Source organism: Hippopotamus amphibius, chromosome 2 (assembly GCF_030028045.1).
Source record: "Hippopotamus amphibius kiboko isolate mHipAmp2 chromosome 2, mHipAmp2.hap2, whole genome shotgun sequence".
NCBI classification, from domain to species: Eukaryota; Metazoa; Chordata; class Mammalia; order Artiodactyla; family Hippopotamidae; genus Hippopotamus; species Hippopotamus amphibius.
Window position 1 is genome coordinate 43,285,039 of NC_080187.1, and position 25,841 is coordinate 43,310,879.

Here is a 25,841-nt window from a genome sequence, read left to right on the forward strand (position 1 = left end):
AGAGTTCTTCCTTAGCAGGTTCACTGACATTAAACACAAGGGGGATGGGACTCCCTGGACTTATACACCACCAAGTCTCACACCCCACATCTCATGTCAGGGCAGCCAAAATGCATAAATTAGCTGCACCTTGAAGTAAAGAGCACAGAACATCCTCAGAGCCAAGCTTCTTGGACCACAAAGTTCTTTAAATTAGCAAGGACAAGTGGATGAACATTCTAGACTGTCACTAGTTTTACATTGAATCATATACTGAAGTCCATTCAAAGCTTTCTTTGTAGGAATAAAAAAAGATGAAAAATGTTTGCAGCCTTTGGGGAAAAATACATACATACATACATATATACATACATACATACATTCCCAGGATAAATCTTCGCTCATGAAATTAACCTCGGCACACAATCTAGTAAGAAGTGAATTCTAACCTCAGTATCTTTGCGACATTCAGGTAAGAATATATTGAAAACCATAGATATCCCAGGATAGAGAGTTCAGCAAAGCAGCTACCCAAAATATTCAAATCTTTAGGATTGGGATTTTCTACTTGTGGCAAATGTGGTATTTCCCCAAAATGAACATAGCAGTTTTTCAAGTCCCACAATCTCTTCCGGAGCTTTGCTAGTCTCTATTAAAATTTGGAGGCTATTTACCTTTCCCTTGAAGTTGGGTGGGACTTTGTGGCTGTCTCAGTGAATAGAATGCAGCAGATGTATTACTTTCTTAGGGCTGCCATAACAAAGTATCTTGGTGGCTTAAACAACAGAAGTTTATTCTCTTACAGTTTCTTGAGGTTGGAAGTCTGAAATAAAGATGTCAGCAAGGTTGAGTTTTTTGGCTTGCTATGAGGGAAAATCTGTCCCATGCCTCTTTCTTAGCTTCTGATGGTTGCCAGAAATCCTTGGCATTCCTTAGTCTGTAGATGCACCATTTCAATCTCTGCTTCTGTTGTCACTTGGCATTTTTCCTTACATGTCCTGTGTCCAAAGTTCCCTCTTCTTCTAAGGACACAAGCTGTTGGATTAGGACCTAACCTAATGAGCTCGTTTTAATTTTATTATATCTGCAAAGACCCAATTTCCAAATAAGGTCTCATTCACAGGTACTGGGGGTTAGAACGTGAACATATCTTTTGAGAGGACACAGTTCAACCCACAACAGTGAGGTTAGTGATTTCTAAGGTTAAGTCATAAGAGGCAATCCAACTTCCGTCTGAATCTTTTTCTTTAAGGATGCTCACCGTTGGAACCCAGCCACCATTTTGTAAGGAAGCCCAGGACACATGAAGAGGCCACAAGCAGGTGTTCTGGCTGACAGCCCCAGCTAAGGTTCCAACCCATGGCTAGTATTGATAACCAGTCATGTCAATGAAGAGGCCTTCGGATGACTCCAATCCCTGCCTTTGAGCTGTACTAGCTGGTGCCGAGATGGACTGCTGCCACTGATCCCTGTCCAAATTGCAGATTCATGAGCAAAATAAATGTGGTTGCTGTTTTAATCCACCAGGTTTTAGGGTAGTTTGTTACACAGCATTTGTTTACTGGAACCCTGCCCAATGTCCACTGCCCTACCTGAGACATCTGGAGTCCTCTGTGGTAGGATAACCCTCTGTAATGAGAATATGGCCTTGGGATCTGGTTGTGGGTTTCTTTGGGGTTCAACCATCCTTCTCTTAGGACACAGTTGAAGTGGGTTGACTAGGTATGTAGGCATTACCTGCTTCAGCCTGGCCTAAGTGGAGATGTAGTCAAGAACTTACAAAGTGTTTAATTATTGCCTTTTCTAGTGAGGAACTCCCACCCTCTGGAGTTCTAACCAGTGTCATTGAAGTGTAGCTCTGGCACTAGCTGTGTGATCTGAGCCAAATTACTTAAACTCTCCAAGCTTTAGTGCAAAAGGCATAATGATACTCATCTCCTTTATGTAAGTTTGCAGTTCAATGTCTGGCCCATTATAAGTGTTCCATAAGAAATAGGCAACTGTTTTGATTGAAAGTTAAAGTGTTCAAAAAAATTTTTTTCTGTGTGAAATAACCTCAGTGGAGGTTATACAAATTTGTAAAACATATCCATACTTAGTAACCAACTGTAAGACTGTACTACCTTGGAATTACGATTCTTCAGCATCAGATAAGGGACAGTAAATATTTATTATAGCAACATAATCTTTGTTGCTACAGCTCACAAGGACGTATTTATTAAAGTTGGTGGCACTAAACCAAGAGTGACTAAGTTGCAAAAAAAAAAGAAAAGCCCATATAAAGTGCTTGGGAAATTCTAACTAGTTTCTCTTCTCTAATGGCAAGATTTGTTCCCTATATTAGAAACACACACGGCATGAGACTTTGTGAATTTTGTGGGAATGAGTTTGAAGAGTACAGGATTAGCTAGATTTGGGGGTAGCACTTAGCTGATCCTGGAGTCTCAAGTGAGAGCCAAGCTTAATGCTTCCAAGTCATACTCTTTTTATATGTGAGATTCTGTGTATTAGTTGCTGGTAATTTGTATTCATCCTTTTGCATACATCAGAAACTTGGACATTTTATGAATTGTAAAATAAATGTGAAGTTTACCCACATAGCTTTTGGCAGAAAGAAGTTTCTTTCAACAAAGTTCATTTAGTTTTGCTTGTTTTATTCTCATACTTACCAGTGCTTACTAAAGGGAACCCAGTTTTATTTATGTTACTATCTTTTTTTTTAAAGATCTTTTCCACTTTTCACAAGCCTAGGCTCTACTGGTAAATGAATTTTTCTCCCTGCTTTCCGTGTGGAAAGCGTACAGTCCCTTAATGCCAAGTGGAAAGCAACTAAAACCCAAACTTGTAACTCTGTGCACTTGAAAATGTGTAGCTGGAGTCAATCCTTTGTCTGGAGCCTTGATTCTGTTGCTAGGTGGCAATGTTCCCTCACCAAAAGGATGGTTATTAGAGCCTGCAGGTCCCTTTCTGAAACAGAAAGGAAAATACCGCCTTACTGGCTCTTCATTAGCAACTTTTCAACCAGAATTCCTGATTTCAGCCCACAAAGAGGCATCAGTGCTGTCTGAAATTGCCAGGCTGGAATGATCAAAACAAAAATTTCTTCCTGTTAGCCACCGTACATTGCAAAACTGGGCAGTCTATGGTATATATGTATATGTATGTGTGTGTATATATATATATATATATATAAAGCATCTGGTTGCTTCCAGTAACTATAAAAATCCAATCTAGGCAGGGGCCAGAGTTATCCCAATATATCCTTACAGATTATATCAGGAAGCAACTGATATAATCTTGCTTGTCCAGTGATTAATGGTATAGTATTAAGTTCACAAAAGAGCTCTAGCATTGAGTTCATGAAACATCTGTATATGGTGTGCCTACGAATTACCGGTTTCTTTTTCTTTTTTTCCTTCCTTCCTTCTTTCCTTCCTTCCTTCCTTCCTTCCTTCCTTCCTTCCTTCCTTCCTTCCTTCCTTCCTTCCTTCTTTTCCTTCCTTCCTTCCTTCTTTCTTTCTTGGCTGTGTTGGGTCTTCGTTGCTGTTCGTGGGCTTTCTCTAGTTGCTGTGAAAGGGGGTACTCTTTCGTTGCAGTGCGTGGGCTTCTCATTGCGGTGGCTTCTCTCGTTGTGCAGCTTGGGCTCTGAGCACAAGGGCTTCATAGTTATGGCACATGGGCTTAGTTGCTTCGCAGCATGTGGGATCTTCCCGGACCAGGGATGGAACTTGTGCCTCCTGCATTGACAGGTGGATTCTTAACCACTGCACCACCAGAGAAGTCCTCAAAGGTTCTTTTTAAAAAGGGAATTTATTTCACTTCATTATCAGACAGGGTTGCCAAATTCAGTAAATACAAATATGGGAGCAAACAGTTAAATTTGAATTTCAGATGAACAATTAACTTTTTAAGTTAGGTTTATTGTGATATAAGTTATACACAGTTAAATTCCCCCTTTTAGGTATACAGATTTATACATTTTTACAAATGCATACATCATGTAACACTCAAGATACAGAATGTTTTCATCACCCCCTGAATTCCTCCATGCCCCCTTTTAGTCATTCCCTCGCTCACCCTCTACCCCTGACAAGCACTGGTCAGATTTCTGTCATTAACAGTTTACCTCGGGACTTCCTGGGTGGCGCAGTGATTAAGAATCCGCCTGCCAATGCAGGGGACAATGGTTCGATCCCTGCTCCAGAAAGATCCCACGTGCCAAGGAGCAACTAAGCCTGTGTGCCAAAACTATTGAGCCTGCATGCTAGAGTCTGAGAGGCACAACTATTGAGCCCATGTGCCGCAGCTACTGAAGCCCACGCACCTAGAGCCCATGCTCCACAAAAAGAGAAGCCACAGCAATGAGGAGCCCACGCACCACGATGAAGCGTAGCCCCCACTCGCTGCAACTAGAGAAAGCCCGTGCACAGCAACAAAGACCCAACACAACCAATAAATAAATAAGTAAATAAATTTATTTAAAAAGTTCTTTTAAAAACTGTGAATTAAAAAAAAAAAGCTTACCTCTTCCAAAATGTCATATAAATAGAATCATATAACATATAACCTGTGTCTGGCTTCTTTCATTTAGCATACTTTTGAAATTCATCCATGTGGTTGTAGGTAACAGTAGTTGATTTTTTTTTTTTAGTATAAGTATAACCCATGGAATAATTGAGACTTATAATAAAAAACTATCTGTTGTTTATCTGAAAATTTCTAAATCAGTGGGCCTGGAGTAGAACTTGGAACCTGCATTCTAACAAACACCCATGGTGTTGCCCATGCAGGTGATTCTCAGGTCACAGCTTTGAGCACCAAGGTTCTGAAGCAGTAGGGTTGTGAGTCTCCTTGAGAGTCTGCTTAACTCATCAAGTCTTTTATCAGAAAAACATTGATAGAAACTCAGTACTTTCACACAATTTCAGGAGGTTGTAGGACTGACCAAAGTTCATAAACTCCATAAATCGCAGGTTAAGAACTGTAGTGTTGTCATGTGCTTGACTGAAAAGCTCAAGTCTTCCACAAAAGTGGGGAAAACAAGTTATTTCAGATTCTCCCACTCCTTCTGCTTATCATCTTTCCCCACACTTTTCAGAGCAAGGGTTTTTTTTTTTTCTTTCTTTCTATGAAGCCTTGCAGCTCTCTATTCTTGTTTAAATGTTTATTTATTAAAACAAAAGTGGATTAATCATTTACATATCATAAAAGCCATACATAGGTATCGCAGAAAACTAAAACTGCAGAGAAACTTAGAAAATGAAAAAGAGGAATGGGTAGTCGTACCACCCAAAGAGGTAGTGAGATAATCATTTTATTTTATTTTTTTTCATAGCTGGTATAATAAGGTCATGATGCCTGGGTCCTACTCTATATATGCAGATTTACTTGGTAGGGGTGTGTTCTGGACTCAACATTTTTCTTACTTTCTTTTTTTCTAATTGAAGTATAGTGGATTTACAATATTATATTTGTTTCTGGTATACAGCATAGTGATTCAATATTAGTATACATTATTCTCTATTTAAAGTCATTACAAAATAATGGCTGTATTTCCCTATGCTATACAATATATCCTTGATACTTATTTATTTTATATATACTAGTTTTTATCTCTTAATCCCCTATGCCTACCCTGCCCCTCTCCCTCCCTCTTTCCACTGGTAACCACTAGTTCTCTATGTCTGTGAGTCTATTTCTGTGGTTTTTTTTTTTTGGGGGGGGGGTACACCAGGTTCAATCATCTGTTTTTATACACATATCCCCATATTCCCTCCCTTCCTTGACTCCCCCCCCCTCGCGTCCCCCCCACCCTCCCCACCCCAGTCCTCTAAGGCATCTTCCATCCTTGAGTTGGGCTCCCTTTGTTATACAACAACTTCCCACTGACTATTTAACAGTTGGTAGTATATATATGTCTGTGCTACTCTCTCGCTTCGTCTCAGTTTCCCCTTATTTCTGTTTTGTTATATTCATTTGTTCTAATTTTTAGATTCCACATATAAGTGATAACATACAGTATTTGTCTTTCTCTGTCTGACTTATTTCACTAAGCGTAATACATTTAGGTCCATCTATGTTGTTGCAAATGGCAGAAGTTCATTTTTTTTAATGACTAAACAATATTCCATTATATATATGCATACCACATCTTCTTTATCCATTCATCTGTTGATGGACACTTAGGTTGCTTCCATATCTTGGCTATTGTAAGTAATGCTACTGTGAACATTGGGATACATGTCTCTTTTTGAATTAATGTTTTCATTTTCTTTAGATACATACCCAAGAGTGGAATTGCTGGATCATATGGTAGTTCTAGTTTTAGTTTTTTGAGGCACCGCCATACAGTTTTTCAAGGACTCAGAATTTTTCAAAGGCTCCACAGGTGATCGTAACACGCAGCCAGGTTTGAGAGCCACTGCTCCATGAACCTGCCGTTGACTTGTTCTCTGGGCTCTTTCTGTGTTCTTGGTTAATTGGGCCTTGCAGAATGGGTTGTAGAACCTGTTGGGGATCAATTGGAATCATACCTGTGCATCAACATGAAAGGGAATATCTTCTAATGACTAGTTCATGCTGGATTTATGTCTACAATTGGCCATTCATGATGAAGAATAGGGGAGCTCTGCTTGAAGAAATAAGATTAGGTCAAAATGGGAGAAAAGAATAGCCAGGAATTATTAGATTTTACCACAGACCTCTGGAGTTGCCTGAATTCTGTGATTAGTGAGAGCTAATCAGGGCTGAGGAAGAAAAGGAGTCATTGATGGCAACACTCCAAGAGGAAGACCTAATAGTAGAGTTAAGATTTGAGCACAAGGCAGATCCAAGTCCCCGGAAGCGATACAGGTGCATCCATTGACTCGACATCCTATCTCAAACAAGCAGCTATATCCTGGATGGGGGTATCCTCATGAGGGAATCCTCACCGCTCCCCAGATCCCAAACTTCCCTAAGGCTGGCATTGATTTTCTTTCCACGTGGTTATATTCATCACAAGTGAAATCACCATGGAAGTCCAGCCACCCAACCCTCTAGCATTCACTAGTCCACGCTGCAAGAGTTTTAAAATTCGGTGGCAGCCTTTAGGCTGGTACTGAACTTTGAGAAGTGGATTGAAAGAGTCTTGAGACTTATTTTATGAGAGGTCTCAAGGAGCCTTTTATGGTTGGTTGTACCCATAGAAGTCCAGATTCACAACAACTTGCCTCCATCCTTAGATTCAGAGACCCTAGAGGGAGGGACTAAAATAGCCTGGGGCCTTCTCAGTACTTCTTCTCAAGGGGACATACATCAGAAACACACGTTAGCCCTCATACTGACAGTGGAAGAAATGTGTCAGGGGACTCAGGGTGGAGATTCTCATATGTACATCACATTACAGTTGCTGCAAGTATCTTGTAATATAATTTAGTACAAAATTATGGTAGTTAGTAGACCAGCTGTTCGATATTGTTTTTTTTAACCAGTAAAGCAGCACTTATGTTACCTTAAACGTTGTTTATGCTTTATACAGTGCTTTGACAACCGTATTTCAATATTATTGATGTTCTATATAATCCTGTGTGTTTTATGTACTTGCAAATATGAACAGGATTTAATTTTATATCAGCCTGATTCATGGTGCTTGTCACTTCCGCTTTTTACTTTAGAGGTGTTTTATGAACTGGGAGGAGAAAACTAGCAGGGGGGAAATAGGGAAATGTTATGTTGTTATAGCTTTCATTCTTTTATTCTACACTTTGTTTCTTTTGTGTTCCAAGAATTTTTTTTATCTGATAATATGACTTACATATACTTATTTCCCTTCTATAAGAACCCCTTTGAATTACCTTTCCCAGCAAATAATTATTTGCTTCCCAATGGGAGGCTAGGACAACTCCTGCTGGTTCTATTGCAGAATCAATGATAGGGTACATGAGTGAGTCTCAGAATTGCTCCCAGGAGACTGTTTTCTTTTCCATGCTCTATCCTGCTGATGTGGCCTCTCCTTTTCGCAGCATTGGGAATTGTAATTCAGGTACAATATGCCTGTTAGCTTATTCTCTGTGTCTCCAGATCACAGGTGGAGGTGTGACTTCTGAAAAACATCTCATATTCAAAGTTCTAAAATCAGTAGTAGAAAAAGTCCAGAAGTGGTTTATGTACCACCCCCCTCCCCATTGATATCTTAGGAATAAATGTCAAGAATAGAAATGGAAATTATCTGTTCCAGGAGGCCTAATCACAAACATTCTCGGGGCTATTTTTATTGGGGAATGTGCTGCAGCACTGCTCCTGAGCTCTTTTCTCAGAAGAACACAAGCCAGAATGGCATCTCAGAAGCTTGTTGTATCAGACAGAACAGTAAAGGAAACACATTGGTACTAGTGAAAGTTAATGTTCAAAACAAATAATGATATGTGTTTGTTTATGTGCTTGTTAACACCTCCCTATATAATGAAGAGAATTGTATCTTCATCATATGCTTTTGTGAGTCCTATGTAATTTCCTCCCATTGTCCTGGTATGACATGAGGTCAGCCCTTATCATATTCAATATCTTTGATGAAATACCTAGAGACAAAAGGAAGGGTGCAGGGACAGAGTAGCATGTAATGCCATGTAGTTAAATAGTTCTTTACCTCACTATTCCCTTCATCTTTTCTTGGGTCTAGAACCTGAGAGGAAACTACAAAGATACCCTCTCGGCTGTTGGCATTTCCTGCTAGAAGAGAACTGAGGATGATAGCATGGCCAAGGTGTGACATTTCTTGTAGAGTGTGCTTTCCCTGCTGACCAGGGATCGATCCCCGGCCCCCCATATTGGGAGCGCGGAGTCTTAACTCCTTGACCACCAGGGAAGTCCCTTTTTTTTTAATTATAAGTTTCCTATATATATATTTGCACCCTCCCTTATAGATATTATATACTATTTATTTTCATTGTAATGATGCATTAGATTTATAGATGCTTAAATTTAAACAACACAAATGTTAATAGAGAAGGGTGATGGTGAGGGAGTGTTTCCCATAATCTATCTTTTTTTTTAAATAAAAAGAGCAGAAAATAGTTCATTCTACAAAATGTATTAAAATAATTATTTGCACAGAATTCTGTTTGAGTAGCTTAACTCCTCTTGCACTTTGACAAATAATGTTGTGAAGAAACATAAACACAATTGTATGTGACAGTGCATATCTCTGTGAAAGGCAATATGCTGTGTCCTGCAGGGTCTTCAGGGACAGTCTCTGCCTTCAAGATCTTCGACTCTCATAATGAGGAGGAGATAAGTATATAAATAAAGCACAAAGCAGAGGGAGGTAAATGACATACAGAGATATACACAAAGAACTTTGAGAGTTCAGAGGAAGATGAACCTCAGATTCCAGATTTCACCCAAAGAAACTTATTTTGAAAGTTTGCAGTGTGGCCCCAGAATCTATAAGAGGCATTTCAGCACATCTGAAATAAGTGGTCCCCAGATTGCTCTTTGAGAAATACTGGTCTAGTGGTCTTTTAAACAATAGAGCTTTACTTTCCTTTTGAGTAGCTTTTTATTACTGAGTTTAAGAATTCTATCTCATAAGCAAATTTAATATTATTTAGAACACAGCACTTATATCCTGTGAAAGAAAAAGCTCTTTTCCACACCTTCTTTTAAATTACTACTAGGTCCACAATCCCTTATCTGAAATCTTTTTGGCTAGATGTATTTCAAATTTCAGAATTTTTCTTAGGTGCTAAACAATCCATCTCTAATAAAAATTTTAACTTATAGTCTTCCATCAGCATCAAAACTCTTTAGGATTTATAATCTCTCTCTGATTTTCCCAATACGACTCAAGCCACAGCACTCAAAATCTTCCAGCACTGCTTCTGAGATCTTTCATGTTTTTCTCAAATAATCTAATATTTAGGTCTAAATTTTAATCTAAAATTTACTTAAATTATGCTTCTATTTTGATTGAAAGCAAACCTTAACATTCACTTTTACACCTTGTCAGATATAATGATGTATTTTTACTCACCATTGCTTCTTTTATTCCATATATTCCTTTTCTTAGGTTATATTTTATTCTTCTTGGAACACATTCTTGCTTAAATCTTTATAAAGGGCTTTATGGATGATAAGCTTTATGAAAAGCATTTCTTCTGCCATTACCCTGAAATACTGGTTTAGAATAATTGAGAACTCTAGGTCAAAATTTCCCACAGAAACTTGACGACGTTATTCCTTCAACCTCTTGTTGTCCTATATTCCAAATGAAAAGTTTGAAGTCAGCCTCATTCTTTCTATTTTATACTTTTTTTAGTTCTCTCTGGGTAATTTAGTATATTTATTTTATGCTTGAAGTTTTACTAGGACTTTGGTAGGTATTTTTAAAATTATTTTTCTTGCTCATCCGCTGGTAGACAGAGCCTCCTAATCTGAATGCTCAAGCCTTTTTCGACACAGGAAAATTTTTCTGTTCTTCAATTTTTCCTTCATTCAGTTCTTTTCCTGAAGCTGAGACCTTAAAGATCCAGAAAAAGACCTCTGTGTCTTTGATCTTTTTTCTCATGCCTTTCTTCTCTGTTCTTTTGCATGTTCTGCAAGAATAAGGTGATTGATATTCCAGCTCATTGATTCTGTCTTCAGTAGGGTGCATTCTACTATTCAGCCTTCCATTGAGTTAAATTTGTATTTCAGAAATTATATTTTTAATTCCAGAATTCCTAAGTCTTGTTATTCACAGCAAATTTTTTCCGTTGATAAAATATCCTTTCAAATCTCTCTCAAGTTACTGACTATATTCTCCTTCTGTTCCCTGTACTGACTCTGCTTCTATGAGGATTAGTTCTGCTTGTTGAGTTTAATTGATTTTTCCATGGGTAACTCTTTTTCTAATTCTGTCATGAGCTTGGGCGTATTTCAGGGTTCTTCTTATAACATTTCTCTTTTTCTCATATGAGGTTGAGAATTGTTCAGTTCTGTTGGGTTTTGCCATCAGTCCATTCCCTCTGTTTTGTAACTTCCAGAAATCCCTAGGGGTTTTTGAATTATGGTGGCACACCTTCAGGCCTGCAATACACAGGTATAGGTCTTTGGTTGTATATGGCTCTTGCTATTAATAAAGGGCTATGTTTTTTCCCATTTAGTTATTGCTTCTTGCATATGTAGGGCCTTAAATTCCACAAGGAGGAGAGATGAGCATGGGGCAGGATTGTTGGATACTTGGCAATAAGAATAGCATCCCCAACCCCCACATCCCCCAGACCAGTACTTATTGATATCCAATGTGGACTCATGTGGATATCTCCATAAAACCTGGTATTTAGGCCAAAGTACCATGTAGGGAGACTGCGGTTCTTGGTGCACCTGTGACAGCTGACATCGTAACTTGATTTAATATTAGATTTTTAGGAAAAGAGGTACTTTTTGAGTCAGAAAATATTCACCTCAAGACAAACAGAGCTTCAGTATACAACTGTTTTAGGTCCTGGTAGTGGAGTAATTTGTTTGTTTTTGTTGTTACCAGAGCTTTTGTTTCTCTTCATTGTATTATTTGGCCATGACTGTGGGCCAGTATTTTAAACTGTAAAAGCCATTTGATTCCTGAGGACTAGAGAACACTAATTTGTAACATTTGGAATTTAAATTCTTAGTGCTTGGCATGGATAAGTGGCAGCAGAATGGTAGTACCAAATCTAGTTCCTCTTCATGCTATTTTGAAGAGGATACAAGGAAAAGAAGGTCGCTGTGGATTTCTGCTTTGGATTCATGTGGCTTGTCCTTCGGTCCTGGAATTCACTACTCCAACCCCTCACCATCATGGTCTCCACCAAAACATGGCCTCACACTGCTTCTAGCTTGTTCATTTCATAAGCTCAAATCACAGATGTGAGCTAAGCTTGTGGGTTCAACTGTGGTGGGGTGGGATTGGGGGGTGGTATGGAAGGTGATTTTGTTTCAAACAGACATTTAAAGAGAAACGAAAATCCTTATTAGTCAGGTTGACATAGAGAAAAATTTCAATGAGATTATTAAAAATCTAAGAGCTGAAAAGGAAAATTTAAAAGCTTGTGCTCAAACACCGTGCCTCCAGGATTCAGGTTTGCTTCAAAACTCAAAAAGAATGTGATCATCTCATAAAACTGGGTGTTGGCCTTATAGTTAGGAAGAATATGAAACGTCTTCTGTTTTCTCTCTGCTGTTTCTTTGTCTAACCACCTTTCCCTAAGAAAACATTGTCTCTGCTATGTTCTTTGACTGCCAACAGCAGTGCGGTTGGGATTATACCATATGCTGGGATCTTGAGAAAGAACCTGGCTTGGAAATAAATGGCTGTCACGACTCGGTATTCACATATACTTTGTGGGTGTAGACTGATTCATTGATGTGCTTGTATGTTCTGCTGACCCTATGAACTTCATAAAGCCAGAGAGGTGAGACAAGTGAGTTTGGATTAATCCAGTTTTAGAGGGGTTTGTGAGAGCCCCACTCATCCCAGTGGAAGATATTCTAGGCCACAGCTGCGAAGAAAGGAATTGAGACTCCACAGGAGTGGAGCAACTCTGACAGTGAACAAAATGAGAAATGAGGATACTGAGAATAATGGACTATAATTTCTTTCAGACTTTTTTCAACAAAAGGAGGGGGAATTTGTTTTAGGACTTCGGTTTCTCTATAGTGAATTAAATGGGAGAAAATTCGCATTTTTCAAGTTTGGGGCATTCTTTACTGTTTTACTTAGAATGGTGGTATAAACACAGGTGAGCCAGTCTGAACATCACGTATGGAAAGTAGAAGGTGAATATCTTGCTTTAAGCAACATGTAGGCTTTAAGTCAACAATATAGTATTGTGACTCATTTCGGAGGCTTTGGGGTACAATAGCTAAACCAAGTAGAGTCTAGGAGGGTTCTAAGGAAAAGTGATGAACTGATTAACACTGGGAGATCGTCTCCAGTATTGAGGGAACTTCTCCAAGTTGCAGGGAAGCCTCATTACTTTACAATGTTGTTGGGCTTTGATAAAGTAACCAATTTATCCTGATTTGCCTGGGGCTTTTTTAGATTTAGCGTCCCAGAAGCTCTCCCCTTATCCTATTGTATTAGGGATCTCCAGAGAAACAGAATTAATAGGATGTGTGTGTATGTATATATAGATATACTTATTTTGAGAGATTGCCTCACATGATTATGGAGATGGAGAAATCCCACAGACTGCCCTCTGCAAGCTGGAGGCTATGGAACACTGGTAGTATAATTCTAGTCCAAACCTGAAGGCCTGGGAGCCAGGGGAGCCAATGGTGTAAACCTCCACCTGAGTCTACTGGTTTGAGAACTAGGAGCATCCATGTTCAAGGGCAGGAGAGGACAGATGTCCTAGCTCAAGCAAGCAAGCAAATTTTCCCTTCCTCCACCTTTTTGTTCTATTCAGGCCCTCAACAGATTGGTAGGTGCCCACCTACATTGGTGAAGGCAGTCATCTATCCTCGGTCTTTTCAAATGCCTTCATAGATATACCCAGAAATAATATTTTACCAGCTATCTGGATATTCCTTAGTCCAGTCAAGTTGACACACAGAATTAACTGTCACGCCCTGTGTGAGGGAAGGACAGCCCACCACCAGTAGACCTTAATCTCTGTGTGCCATCCTGAGGTAATGAGAAGCAGTCAGAAATGAAAATGAAACTGGAGGGGACATGTCAGTTTTCTCTGCCCACCTGATACTGATTCCTTGAGAAAGACAGAGTTGTTTATCAGCATCGTAAGAGCTCCGGGCATGTAGTGGGTGCTTTTGTTTGCTTGTTTTCTTGTTTACTTATGGGTGGGATTACTACATTTTTAAAGTCTGCATCCATGTAGAGCTACTCTGTTGCCTTCCTATCTGAGAACAAAGCAGAGTCTGCTTCCCAGAGGCAGGCCAGCCATTCTCTTCTCCAGTTGCTCCCAACTAGGAGGATTTTGTCCCCAGCAACATTTAGCAATGTCTGAAGACATTTTTGTTTGTTACACCTGGGAGTGGGCATATGCTACTGTTATTTAGTGGGTAGAGGTCAGGAATGCTGCTAAACATCCTACAATGCACAGGTCAACAGCCACCTTCCCAACAAAGAATTATCTGGTCCAAAATTTCAACCCTAGTGCCACAGTTGTAGAACACTGTTCCTCATTTTCTTCTGTTCCATGAGGCTATGTGTGTAAGTGGACCAGGGTACAGGCCATCATTTTCTCTACAAGCAGAAGTTAATGTGTTGCTCATGTGTGGGAGAGTAGGACACCTTATTTAGGTCATCTGAGCCATGTTTTTGAATGTAGACTTAATGAGAGAGCCTTGCATTGTCTATCTTGTTAATGATTTTAAAAACTGATAATGTATTTCCCTTTTGCCTATTAGTCTTATATTTAGTTCCCCCCATTGGGAATTTTGTAGGGAATTTGGATATTCCTTGTTTCTGGGTTGCAGTACCATCATAATATCATGAAAACTTTGCCTCCTTCCTTCCGCTGTCTCCTATCAGTGTATCTTCAACCTTTCCCTCTGTACAAACTCTTTCTTGTTAGTGGGAAAACATGCTCATGTTTCCTTCTACAGTTTGATAAATAAAAAATAATTTTAAATATCCCTTTCCCTTTCTCCCATATCCCTGTTCTCTATTTAATAGTGAAGACATTTTGAAAGAGTTGAGAAATAACAAATTTAACACAGCCAATGAGTGTTCCATTGGTAAGTGAGGTAAGGCCACTCTCAGACCCAGACCAGGTATGTGCCCATCATCAAAGCACAGTCAAAGTTATTGCTTTCATGCAGCCTACCCTTAGTAAATATTGTTGCAGGTAAATAAAAAAAATTAAACAATTGAATCACCTCTCAAAGCTCCTGCTGCAATTTGGGCACAAGAACAGTGAAGAAACTCAAGAAAATTAGAAAATTCAAGATACTCTGAGTTGGGGACAAATTACTTATAACCATGGAAGCCAGATTTTCACTTTCTCTGACTCCCTTAAACTAAAATACAGGGATATGACATACAGCTCCCCAACCAGGGGCCTCTGTGTCAGACTTTGACTCAGTTACTAGTGACACAAAGATTCAAAGACTGTGCATAGTCAGTTATGAAGTGGCAATCCTGAATAGCCCTCCCCAGTTTCCAGGGGCAGTAGTGATATTTCCTATAGCTGGTACGAGGTCCAGAAGGGGTAAAGAAAGTGGTACAAGAGAGTTTTCTTGTCCAGCAGGAGAAGCAGTGTGGCCTTCATGGGATCAGTTTTATAGATTTTGGATATTATTCTTTGCTATGTAGCCTCTAGATCTGGTTCTTCAGCCTTCCTGGATATGAGTGAGCTACTGAATATCTCTTAATGCATTCTTTTCTGATTAAATTACTCAGAATTTGTTTTTGTTGTTTGGTATCTAACTGAGATTCCTTGGCAAAATGGCAACCAAATGTGATATAAATATGACGCAGTCAGTCCTGTCACAAACAAAAGGGCAGGTAAATGAATTGTTTAATAGCAGCACCGTAGTTTATTAGATTCTCTGCCCTAACTGTTCCTCTTCTCGTCTTCCTCTATTTGTGGCAGCTGCATCTGTTAAAATAGGAATGGTACAATTTAGTTTTTCACTAGGATCAAATCCCTTCTCTCCCTGCAAGTTATACCCAAGCCCTGGGTACACAGTGATAGATAAATAGAAGTTTCCCCCATAATCCAAAGCAGAGTGTTCCTATGAAACCTTTCCTAGGCCGAAATGATGTAAAGCAAAGAAGCAATTAACTTAGGATCCATCTTGCTAACAGATGCACAAAACAAATCCAGATAAAGCACAGATGCTCACAGATACAGTTCAAGGCTTTGGTGGCTTGATGCTGAGATGCTCAGTGTAGTTCCCTGGGAAGGAGCTTGGCGGTGCCATTCTCACTGCTCAGGGTTCATGCTGCCTCTGTAAAGACTCTCTAATCCCTGCAAGACAAACACTGACCCTATTTTCACTTTTTTTCTTTTTTTTTTTTTTTTTTGGTAAAAGTGATAATCCTCTTCAGATTTCTTTCCGTTACAGAAAACAGGTGCTAATGTAGGTCTTTTGTAAAAGCTAAATGGCATAGAGTGAACTTTTGAAAAGTGGGGGGATACCTTTAATAATAAAGGAAAGAAAATAGGAAGTAAGGGAGAACTGATAAGAAGCATGGATATAGACTGTTCAGATTTCAATACTCTAACAAAGGTCTGCAAACTTTTTCTGTAAAGAGAAAGTAAATATTTTTTACTTGGTAGGCTGTAGGTTTTTTTGTCACAATGACTCAACTCTACCATTGTAGCATGAAAGCAGCCACAGACAACACATAAATGAACAGGTGGGGATGTTTTCCAATAAAATATTATTTATAAAAACAGGTCATAGGCTGGATTCGGTTTACTGGTTATAGTTTGTTGATCCCTGCTTTGTGTCATGCCAGGTTCTCAGGGTTTTTCTCCCTGTTTACACTTAGGGCCAGTTTTCTTGTATTCATTCATTCATTCATTCATCCATCCATCCATTCTTTCTATGATCATTTATCAAACACTTACTTGTTTCCACAAAGATTCCTGTAACTGAAGCAGCTCACAGCATGGACTGGATCAGGTAGGTGTATTGCCCTGTAGGCACCTTGGCCATATACCTTCAATACTGTCTCTTCAGTTCACAAAGTTCTAACATCCTGCTGGCAGAACCTGCATTTCTTTGCCTCAGGAATTTCTCTGGCCGTGAGTTGTATAGATCTGTATTCCTCACAGCTTCCTAACATACTCCTTCCCTTGAATCTGGGTGGGCTCTGTGACTGCTTTGACCAATAGCGTGTAGCAGATGTGTCTGTATAATATCTGGGCCCAGGTCTGAAGAGATCACAGATTGTACTTCCTATCTTGGAACATTTACTCTTAGAATCTAGACGCCATGCTACGAGAAAGCCCAGAGAGCCTCATGGAGAGACCAATGTGGAAAGGACCCAGTACCAGTTTGCCAGTCATGAGAATGAACCAGGAAATGGATCCTTCAGCTGTAGTCAAGCTATCCCAACTAACATACTGTGTGGAGCAGGAATGAACTTTCCCCACCAAGCCCAGCCCATATTGCAGATTCATGGGTAAAATATATGACATAGTTGTATTAAGCCTCTAAATTTGGGGAGGTTTTTAATGCTGTAATAGATACACAGGACACTCACCCTAGACTTAAAGTAGTTCTTATTATCAGACTTTAACAGATGAAGGATCTGAGGTTTAGAGAAAAAAGCATGCTTTGCCCAAGGTTTCACAACTAGTAAATTAGAGATTAGGATTTAAAACCCAGGCTCTATTTAATCTATCTTGCTGTTTCTCTAAGCCAAAAACTGAACTGGAATGAAACAGAATAAAAGAAAAGGAGGCAATAATAGTGAAGTTAAGATCATAGGGGATTGCTAAGCTCAGGCTGTCTGGTGCCACCTGTGGGGAAAACATTTCAGGATTACCATTCTCTCCACCACCACCCCCATGCCTGGGTCCTGCCTCTACTAACTGTCCCTGTTTCTTGTTTTTTGTTTTTATTTTTACTGCTGTCTAATACTTATGATGCATTCTACTTGTCTGTCTCCTTGAAGTATCTCTAGATACTTTTAATATATGTATCCGTGTGCCTGGCTTAGTGCTTGCCCTATTAAGCAGGAGTTCAGTAAGTGTTCTTTGGATGAATGAGTGAATTCTGGAATGTATTGTGGGTGCACAAAGAACTTTATCAGTTAGACTAGAGATGCAACTATTAGATGTGCTATCTATAACCTGGAAATCAATGCAAAGATGTGTAAGTAAAGAGTTAATGAGGAAGATGGTGGAGTAGGAGGATGTGCGTTCACTCCCTCATGCAACAGCACTGGAATTACAACTAACTGCTGAACAGTCATTGACAGAAAGACACTGGAACTTACCAAAAAAAACACCCCACATCCAGAGACAAAGGAGAAGCTGCAATGAGACGGTAGGAGGGGCACAATCGCATTAAAATCAAATCCCATAAATGCTGGGTGGGTGGCTCACAAACTAGAAAACAGTTATACCACAAAAGTCCACCCGCTAAAGTGAGGGTTCAGAGCCCCATGTCAGGCTTCCCAACCTGGGGATCCAGCAACCTGGGAGGAGGAATCCCCAGAGAATCTTTGAAACTTTGAAAGCCAGCGGGATTTGATTGCAGGACCTCCACAGGACTGGGGGAAACAGAGACTCCACTCTTGGAGGGCACACAAAAAATAGTGTGCTCACCAGGACCAAGGGGGAAGGAGCAGTGACCCCATAGGTGACTGAACCAGACCTACCTGCTGGTGTTGGAGGGTTGCCTGTAGAGGTGGGGGGCAGCTGTGGCTCACCAAGGAGACAGGGGCACTGGCAGCAGGGGTTCTGAGAAGTGCTCATTGGTGTGAGCCCTCCCAGAGTCCACCATTAGCCCCACCAAAGAGCCTGTAAGCTCCCATGCTGGGTAGCCTCAGGCCAAACAGCCAACAAGGTGGGAACACAGCCCCACCCATTGGCAGACAAGCAGATTAAAGTTTTACTGAGCCTTGCCCGCCCATCCAACCCACCATCAGTCCCTCCCATCAGGAAGCATGTGCGAGCTTCCTAGATAGCTTCCTCCACAAAAGGACAGACAGCAGTATCAAGCAGTATCAGCAGTGTTTCATCTTGTGGAACTGAAAACCACAGCCACAGAAAGATAGAGAAAATGAAAAGGCAGAAGACTTTGTACCAGATGAAGGGACAAGATAAAACCCCAGAAAAACAACTAAATGAAGAGGAGGTAGGCACCCTTCCAGAAAAAGAATTCAGAATAATAATGGTGAAGATGATCCAGGACTTTGAAAAAAGACTGGATGCAAAGATCGAAAAGTTGCAAGAAAAGTTTACCAAAGACCTAAAAGAATTAAAGAACAAACAGAGATATGCAACACAATAACTGAAATGAAGAATACACTAGAAGGAACCAAGAGCAGATTAACTGAGGCAGAAGGACAAATAAATGACCTGGAAGACAGAATGGTGATAATCACTGATGAGGAAAAGAACAAAGAAAAAAGAATGAAAAGAACTGAGAACAGCCTAAGAGACCTCTGGGACAATGTTAAACACACCAACATTCACATTAGAGGGGTCTCAGAAGGAGAAGAGAGAGAGAAAGGACCTAAGAAAATATTGGAAGAGATTATAGCTGAAAATTTCTCTAACATGGGAAAGGGAATAGGAAGTCCAAGGCAGGATAAACCCAAGGAGAAATACATCAAGACATATAGTAGTCAAATTGACAAAAATTAAAGACAGAAAAGTTATTAAAAGCAACAAAGGAAAAATGACAAATAACATACAAGGGAACTCCCATAAGGGTAACAGCTGATTTCTCAGCAGAAACTCTGCAAACCAGAAGGGAGTGGCATGATATATTTCAAGTGATAAAAGGGAAGAACCCACAACTAAGAATACTCTACCCAGCAAGGATCTCATTCAGATTTGATGGAGAAATCAAAAGCTTTCCAGACAAGCAACAGCTAAGAGAATTCAGCACCACCAAACCAGCCCTACAACAAATGCTAAAGGAACTTCTCTAAGCCGGAAATATAAAAGAAGAAAAGGACCCACAAAAACAAAAACAAAACCATTAAGAAAATGGTAATAGGAACATACATATCAATAATTACTTTGAATGTAAGTGGACTAAATGCACCAACCAAAAGACAAAGACTGGCTGAATGGATACAAAAACAAGACCCATATATATGCTATCTACAAGAGACCCACTTCAGACCTAGGGACACATACAGATTGAAAGTGAGGGGATGGAAAAAGATATTCCATGCAAATGGAAATCAAAAGAAAGCTGGAATAGTGATACCCATATCAGATAAAATAGACTTTAAAATAAAAAATGTTACAAGAGACAAGAAAGGATGCTATATAAAGATCCAGAGATCCATTCAAGAAGAAGAGATAACAATTATAAATATATATGCACCCAATATAGGAACACCTCAATACATAAAGCAAATGCTAACAACTATGAAAGAGGAAATGGACAGTAACACAATCATAGTGGGGGACTTTAACACCCCACTTACACCAATGGACAGATCATCCACACAGAAAATTAATAAGGAAACACAAGCTTTAAATGACACGGTAAACTAGCCTGATTTAATAGATATCTATAGGACATTACATCCAAAAGCAGCAGATTACACATTCTTCTCAAGTGTACATGGAACATTCTCCAGGATAGATCACATTTTGGGTCATAAATCAAGCCTTGGTAAATTTAAGAAAATTGAAATTGTATCAAGCATCTTTTCCAACCACAGCACTATGAGATTAGAAATCAATTACAGGAAAAAACTTGTAAAAAACACAAACACATGGAGGCTAAACAATATGCTACTAAATAACCAAGAGATCAATGAAGAAATCAAAGAGGAAATCAAAAAATACCTGGAGACAAATGACAATGAAAACACAATGATCCAAAACCTATGAGATGCAGCAAAGGCAGTTCTAAGAGGGAATTTTGTAGCAATACAATCCTATCTCAAGAAACAAGAAAAATCCCAAATAATCTAACCTTACACCTAAAGAAACTAGAGAAAGAAGAGCAAACAACACCCAAAGTGAGTAGATGGAGAGAAATCATAAAGATCAGAACAGAAATAAATGAAATAGAAACAAAGAAAACAATAGCAAAAATCAATAAAACTAAAGGCTGGTTCTTTGCGAAGATAAAATTGATAAACCTCTAGCAAGACTCATCAAGAAAAAGAGGGAGAGGACTCAAATCAATAAAATTAGAAATGAAACAGGAGAAGTTAAAACGGACACCACAGAAATAAAAAGCACCATAAGAGACTACTACAAGCAACTATATGCCAATAAAGTGGGCAACCTGGATGAAATGGACAGATTCTTAGAAAGGTAAAACCTTCCAAGACTCAATCAGGAAGACATAGAAAATATGAACAGACCAATCACAAGTAATGAAATTGAAACTGTGATTAAAAATCTCCCAACAAACCAAAGTCCAGGACCAGATGGATTCACAGGTGAATTTTATCAAACATTTAGAGAAGCACTAACACCCATCCTTCTCAAGCTCTTCCAAAACATTGCAGAGGAAGGAACACTCCCAAACTCATTTTATGAGGCCACCATCACCCTGATACCTAAACCAGACAAAGATACTACAAAAAAAGAAAACTACAGACCAATATCACTGATGAATATAGATGCAAAAATCCTCAACAAAATACTAGCCAACAGAATCCAACAACACATTCAAAGGATCATCCACCATGATCAAGTGGGGTTTATCCCTGGAATGCAAGCATTCTTCAGTATACGCAAATCAATCAATGTGATACACCATATTAACAAATTGAAGGATAAAAACCACATGATCATCTCAATAGATGCAGAAAAAGCTTTTGACAAAATTCAACACCCATTTATGATAAAAACTCTCCAGAAGGTGGGCATAGAAGGAACCTACCTCAACATAGTAAAGGCCATATACAGTAAACCCACAGCAAACATTCAGTGGTGAAAAACTGAAAGCATTCCCTCTAAGATCAGGAACAAAACAAGGACGTCCACTCTCGCCACTACTCTTCAACATAGTTTTGGAAGTCCTTGCCACAGCAATCAGAGAAGAAAAAGAAATAAAAGGAATCCAAATTGGAAAAGAAGAAGTAAAACTGTCACTGTTCACAGATGAGATGATACTACACATAGAAAATCCTAAAGATGCCAACCAGAAAACTCCTCGAGCTAATCAATGAATTTGGTAAAGTTACAGGATACAAAATTAACACAGAAAACTCTTGCATTTCTATACACTAACAATGAAAGATCATAAGAAAACTATGAGACACTAATGAAAGAAATCAAAGACGACACAAACAGATGGAGGGACATACCATGTTCTTGGATTGGAAGAATCAACATTGTGAAAACGACTATACTACCGAAAGCAATTTACAAATTCAATGCAATCCCAATCAATTACCAATGGCATTTTTCACAGAACTAGAACAAGAAATTTTACGATTTGTATGGAAACACAAAAGTTCTCGAATAGCCAAAGCAATCTGGAGAAGGAAAGACGGAGTTGGTGGAATCAGGCTTCCTGACTTCAGGCTATACTGCAGGGCTACAGTGATCAAGACAGTATGGTCCTGGCACAAAAACAGAAATATAGATCAATGGAACATGATAGAAAGCCCAGAGATAAACTATGGTCAACTAATCTATGACAAAGGAGGCAAGGATATACAATGGAGAAAAGGCAGCCTCTTCAATAAGTGGTGCTGGGAAAATTGGTCAGCTACATGAAAAAGAATGAAATTAGAACACTCCTTAACACCATACACAAAAATAAACTCCAAATGGATTAAAGACCTACATGTAAGGCCAGACACTATAAAACTCCTAGAGGAAAACATAGGAAGAACACTATTCGATGTAAATAACAGCAAGATCTTTTTTGATCCACCCCCTAGAGTAATGGTAATAAAAACAAAAATAAATAAGTGGGACCTAATGAAACTTCAAAGCTTCTGCACAGCAAAGGAAACTATCAGCAAGACAAAAAGACAACCCTCAGAATGGGAGAAAATATTTGCAAAACGAATCAACAGACAAAGGGTTAATCTCCAAAATATATAAACGGTTCATCCAGCTCAATATCAAAAAAACAAACAACCCAATCAAGAAATGGGCAGAAGACCTAAATAGGCATTTCTCCAAAGAAGATATACAGATGGCCTAGAGGCATATGAAAAGCTGCTCAACATCACTAATTATTAGAGAAATGCAAATCAAAACTACAATGAGGTATCACCTCACACCAGTTAGAATGGGCATCATCAGAAAATCTACAAACAGTAAATGCTGGAGAGGGTATGGAGAAAAGGGAATGCTCTTGCACTGTTGGTGGGAATGTAAATTGATACAGCCACCATGGAGAACAGTATAGAGGTTCCTTGCAAAACTAAAAATAGAGCAACCATATGACCCAGCAATCCCACTGCTGGGCATATACCCAGAGAACACCATCATTCAAAAAGACACATGCACTCCAATGTTCATTGCAGCACTATTTACAATAGCCAGGACATGGAAGCAACTTAAGTGTCCATCAACCGATGAATGGATAAAGAAGATGTGATACATATATACAATGGAATATTACTCAGCTGTAAAAAGCAATGAAACTGGGACATTTTTAGAGACATGGATGGACCTAGAGATTGTCATACAGTGAAGTGAGTCAGAAAGAGAAAAACAAATATCAGATATTAACACATATATGCGGAATATAGAAAAATGGTCCAAATCAACCAGTTTGCAAGACAGAAATAGAGACACAGATGTAGAGAACAAGCATATGGACACCAAGTGGGGAACGTGGGGAGGGCTGAGGGGAATGAATTGGGAGATTGGGATACCAAATTGTACACTCTAAATATATGCAGTTTATTGTATCTTAACTGTATCTCAATATAAGTTCTTAAATAAAAAAAAAGAGTTAATGAGGGCTCCCACTACATCCATCCCTACCTACACTTGGCTCCCCAAGGGAATCCATGTTAATATCTAGTGGCATCTCTCCACACTTTTCTTCATGTTCATACAAATTTATACAAATACATAAACACATTATGTTGATTTTTCAATTTGTTATTATTCAAATGTTGTCTTACTTTCCATTTCTCTGCAACTTGTAAGTTAGTGTAGGGATAAAATGCACAGTTTCTGGAGTCCAACTGATTAGGCTTGAATCCTGGCTCCTTGCTGACTAGCTCTGGTATCTTTGGAAAATTATTTAACCATGTTCACGCTCAGTTTTCTTATCTATAAAGTAGGGGAAATAATAGTTCTCATTTTATAAGATTGTAAAATGTACAGCACAAAGCTGACACATACATAGTAAGCATTCTAAAAATGTCAGCTGCTACAGTATACCTGCCATCGATAGATAGGGGTCTAACTCATTTTTAAATAGCTGTATAATATTCCATAGAATTGAGGTACCAACATTCATTTGACCATTCCTAATGATGGCAATTGGTTGTTTCCAGCCTTGTTTCCACTATAAATAATAAGCATTTTTGGATTTAAATCTTAGTGCTTTTACTTCCATGGAATAGATTACTCAAAGAGGGATTGCTGTATCAATTTACTTTAATCGATCTATACCTGGCCGAAGAAGGGGGTGTATCATTCTCCATGTAACTATCTCAGAGATTAACTGCTGCAGTCCCAGCCTGGGTGAGGGGCTTGGCTAGAGACCAGGCAGCCATTGTCCATGGCCAGGAGTCACATGAGCTGCCGAAAGTCATATGTCTGTCTTCCTTTTGGTTAGAAGTCTAAATGGGTTCTCTTGGTCTGGGGTTCAAGCCATCTAGAGGTGAGAACTTTGTCTTTTCTCTGAAAAAGTCTGAAAAGTCCTCTGAAAAAAGTTCTGAATTTTTTTTTTCCTTGACCAGGGATTGAATCCAGGCCACAGCAGTGAAAGTTGAACACTTTTTGTTATTTTAATAACCCTGTCAGTGAGAATGTCAAAGAACTACCCAGTAATGAAATCACACCAGAGCCATCAGTTTCTTCAGCTTAGAAGCACAGCTGTATAAAATTAAAAACACAGAAAGAAATAGTAGGCCAATCCTCTGTGAATTGAGCATACTATATTCTTTCATATCTAATGCCCTGTGTGACTTAGTTCTTAACTAATCTTCCATGTGGGAATCTAATGGTAATTCAAACAACCCTGCATGAAAATGTCTGCTGCCTAGTACAGATCTATGTCCGGTGTTTCTTCAGTGGAATAGGCTATCTCTCTTCTAAATTATGTTCTTCTCGTCTCCTATTTTTCATTTCCCCTTTCCATTGTACTTAGACCTCAGACCCTTGGATCGGCTCACAGTACCACCCCTGAGATTTAGAAATAGATTACTTTCAAATTGCCATTTCCTTACAAGAAAAACAGCTTTCCTGATTTTGCAGACGCTAAGCACTTCCAAAGTTCCTAAAACAGAATGTCATATTCCTTGACATGCTCCTGCTTATCACTGATCATCCTTTCTAAATATTTTTTTTAAATATTTATTGCTGTCCTTCTGTGGGAAAAAAAGGATCTGGCTTCCTTCTGCTTCTTTCTAGTGGAAATGAATACCAATACACCTCCCAAAATAAACAGGCCTCAGGCACCCATGAACACAAAAAAGCACTTGACCATACAGAGGTATTTGGATATGTACTCAGCAGCCATTTTTTTTTTGTCTGTGTAAAAACAAAACAAAATAAGGATGCCAAGCCCTTAGTCTTTGTGAGTTAGTCCCAGCAGTCTTTTGTCAGTCTGAACAACAATATGGCTTTTGGAAACTTGGCCGAGCCCTAAAATGGACTGGTAATATTACAGTTGTCTTAAAATAATTTTGGGTGGGGTAGGGGGTGATTTTTTTGTTTAAACCTCTTCTTTTCCTGACCTCTTTTCTACTCTAACTCTGACTTCAGGCTCTGACCACATTCTACATACATGTATTTTTCTAACCAACTTATTTTCACTTCTAGCTTCTGGCCTTGGAAGTAGAAGAGGGAGGGGTTACGAGGCTGTTCAGGCTGCTCTCACAGCCAGAAGAGCACACCTCTGACAAAGACTGTTTTCAGAAAGCTCCTTAGATTTAGGTCTCTTTTCAGGATGTCTTTGCCCCTGGCCAGTTGTCTAAACCTCAAACTGATGCGGCAGCCCTTTCGAAACACATTCAAATTGGCCACGCCAAACTTTTCTAACTTCTCGTGGAAAGACAAACTCTTACTTATGCCTAATGATTCCTATCTTATCTTTTT

General features: G+C 39.1%; 1 long non-coding RNA gene across 4 annotated transcripts in view; it reads left to right on the plus strand.

Moving 5' to 3' along the window:
- LOC130843914 (uncharacterized) overlaps window positions 1–25,841 on the plus strand; it is an 88,023-nt gene that overhangs the window by 26,495 nt on the left and 35,687 nt on the right. The window contains exon 5 of one of the 4 annotated variants that reach the window (XR_009051097.1): window positions 1,232–1,519. The exons of the other annotated variants lie outside the window; for them this stretch is intronic. This is a non-coding gene — a long non-coding RNA (uncharacterized LOC130843914). Of the gene's footprint in view, window positions 1–1,231; window positions 1,520–25,841 lie in introns of those variants that run through there. 4 annotated transcript variants of the gene reach the window in all.